Raw genomic sequence first — 3,458 nt, 5'->3', positions numbered from 1 at the left:
TTAGGAGGCTGGGACTGGGCGAGGCCTGGGCGGGGAGAAGGAGGGACATGGATGGGAAGTCAAGGGAAGAACTAGAAGCCCCATCCGCACTGCAGAGATAACCCGCTTTCACACCGCGTTAAGAACAATTATTGGGAATCATTGGGGAATAGTTGCCTATAGAAAATCATTGGGGAATATTTGCCCATTGGGAATCATTGGGGAATCCTTACTACAGTATAGGCAAGGATTCCCCAATGTTTCCCTGTGGCAAGCATGGTTTCCTTATCGGCAAGTAGTGTCATTTGCTTTAGTATGTCATATATATATATTCCGTCAAGTTGCCTGTCAAGGTATGGAGCTCCCATGAATTTCATAGGTGAGGGATACTAGTCCCAGGTGTTTTTGCCCATGAAGCACCTGGTATCCGTCGGTGGTCTCCTGTCTAACTACTATCCAGGGCTGACCCTGCTTAGCTTCCAAGATCAAATGGGAGTTGAGGGTATTTTTGGCCCCTCTAAGAGGAATTGGTGCATTTTAGAAGGAGCTTTTCCTGGGTTGCCATCTACTTCAAACACATAATGCAAGGTATGCACTATATGCACAAATGCATAGTTGTGGGTGTGGAATCTGAGTGAAATGGGATGTGAAAGTTGTAAAACTAGCCATAAATTTCAAAAGGGCTGGCTTAGAATAAGAATTTGGCATCTGTAAACTCTACAACAGGTTTGCCTTAAGTGGGAAATAACTTGAAGGCACACAACAACAACAACAACCTGTAAATTACACACAGGCCTTTTGTAGGTTCTTTTGAAGAGTTAAAGCAATGCATTGTGCTTTCAGGAAAGTTAGGTCCAAAACACACTGCAGGAATAATCTAGTTTGAGACCACTTTAACTGCCCTGGCTCAGTGCTTGGGAATTCTGGGAACTGTAGTTTTGTGAGACATTTAGCCTTCTCTGTCAGGGAGCTCCGGTTAATAAGGAATCAAGTAGAATATTCTGGGATTAACACTGCTACCTTTGGATCAGAAGCAAACACACAAAAATATTGTCATTTTATTTGCAAAGCGGTTTTGTAATTGACAAGAATACATAAATGAACCGTGGCTTTTTCTCAAATAGACATTTTGCAGGGCCAGCAGCTAAGCTGAACCATTCTTTCTAAGGTTGCCAGGTCAAGGCTATGCCAGACTGAAATATCTGGGCCAAAACCTGAGACCTAGGGATGATCTGGCCCCACTGGTGGCATCTATCCTGATGTATGTAAATGTTTACTGCATCTGCACAGGGTGTTATTGTTTTATTATTTATGGGTATGTGTATCCCGCCTTTCTCCCAAAATAGGATTCAGGGCAGCTATGTACAGTGGGTCCTTGTTATCTGCTGGGGTTTGGTTCCAGGATCCCCCGTGGATAACAACGTCCATGGATGCTGAAGTCCCATTAAATACAGTGGCACAGCAAAATGATGTACCATATATAAAATGGAAAATCAAAGTTTACTATTTGAAATTTATATATTTTTAAATATTTTCAAGCTGTGGATACTTGAATCCGTGGATAAAAAATCCATGGATAAGGAGGGTCTACTTTAATTCAAATAAAAACTACCAAATGTAATGGAGGGGGTGAGAATAAATAATAAACATACTGGGAAGTCAAAGGCTTTCACGGCTGGAATCCTTAATTTTTGGTGGGGTTTTTGAGCTGTGTAGCTGTGTTCTGGAAGAGTGAGGAATAAACTCTTCCAGAACACAGCCACATAGCCTGAAAAGCCCACAAAAAACTGTAGGCATACTTTTCAAACAGTGCTATCACCCTGAGATTCTTCCCTCTTGTCCTAAGGACCAGAGACAAAGGTCCAGGCCCTGAGATCTGGGAACCCTACTTCTTTCATCTCTAAAAGGACTTGGGAATGGGATTGGAGTTTTCACACATTTAGGTGATTAACAAGCCTACCACTGGTCAGTTGAGCAGATAGGACTGTCCTCCCAAAGGAAACATCTTACCTAGCCATACAGTCTGACTGCTCTTTCTGGAGGAAGGTAGAGCTGTGACCAGGTAGGTACTCTATAAACATCCCTCAGGGAGATTCCCCTTAGCTATGTATGAGATGTGACCACGGCTCTCACAGAGATTTAGGATATAAGGGTTCAGGCTTTTGACCCATTTGGTACGCTAGATATAATGGTGTCAACTACCCATCTGGAGGCTCTGTGAAAAGACACGGGAACCTATTTTCCTGCCCCTGTAACACAGAGGCATGGGGACTTGCATATTGACGCTGTTCTATGAATATAGTTTGCTGATGTCCATTTGACACCTAGACTATGAAGCAATCTTTCGACCAGAGGTGACAAACTCTTGTAAAATGCAGGGAATGCTGCATTCTAGTTTAGGTGGAAGGAAAAGACATTCTCTGAAGGCAAAGAGTTCACCTACTTTTTTGGGGGGGCGGGGGGGGAGGTAACTGCCACTGAGAATACTGTCTTTAGTGTGAGAAGCTGGAGGTCCAGTGTGGCCATGAATTTAAATGGCTTGGCCGTTAGTTGGGGCAGCACCAGAGACAGACATTCACAGAGGGGTGGGTGAGTCCTTCTTCTTTTAAATGGAGAAGGAACATCAACACCATGGCTTCATCCATCGGTGAAGGCAGGAACTGCATTATTTCAGTACAGCAGCAGAAATGGCACCACTTGCCAGCATAACATTCTGAGAAGCTCAATATGTGCATTCAGTTGGTCCGGATTCTCCAGGCAGAGAGGCAGAGTCCGTACATGCAGCTGGTATTTTTTGCCTTGCTAAAGCATCAAAACAGTGGGACTGTGGGGAAATTGGGAATGTTTAGTGAACTAGGCCTGTCTGGGCCACTATGAGGCCAGCAAAAAACCAAAAACAATTTGTGCTGTCCTCCTGGAAGCATTGAATCAAGATCTGAACCAAACCTTTGTCAGCGCACATCATTACTATGTTAAGCTAGCATAATACTGGTAAATACAGTCAAGATATCACTTTTACACAAGAGTAGACAACTGTGTTGGGGCCGGGGCCAATTCTGCCCCCCCTTCCCTGTGGGCCACCTTCCAGTGAGCCCATGTATCTGTTTATCCCTGCAGTCAGTACATTTATTTAGGAGGTAATATGGAATTCTGGAATGGTTTTGGGGATGGAGTATTTTCATGTTTTCATATTGAAAGTGTATGCAAAATGTTTATGGAGGGCCATTTTCCTATGTAATGTCTGCAAAGATAAATTTTCATGATTACCTGAAATAAATACTGAGCATATGCTTAAACAATTTGGTATTTTTAAGCTTTATATCAAATCTAGAGGAAAGAATTTGGCAAACATCAATTCATAAATATTTCACAAATGTATAGTTATTAACAGAACTGCTAAACAGAGGAACTCTGTTTAAATTCCCTTGAAATATTAACCATCAATTATTTGTGTGTGTGCATGAGAGAGAGAAACGGTA

This window comes from Sceloporus occidentalis, unplaced genomic scaffold, assembly GCF_023333645.1.
Source record: "Sceloporus occidentalis isolate IW3139 unplaced genomic scaffold, rSceOcc1.0.p SCAF_3, whole genome shotgun sequence".
NCBI classification, from domain to species: domain Eukaryota; kingdom Metazoa; phylum Chordata; class Lepidosauria; order Squamata; family Phrynosomatidae; genus Sceloporus; species Sceloporus occidentalis.
This window is presented reverse-complemented; position numbering follows the sequence as displayed.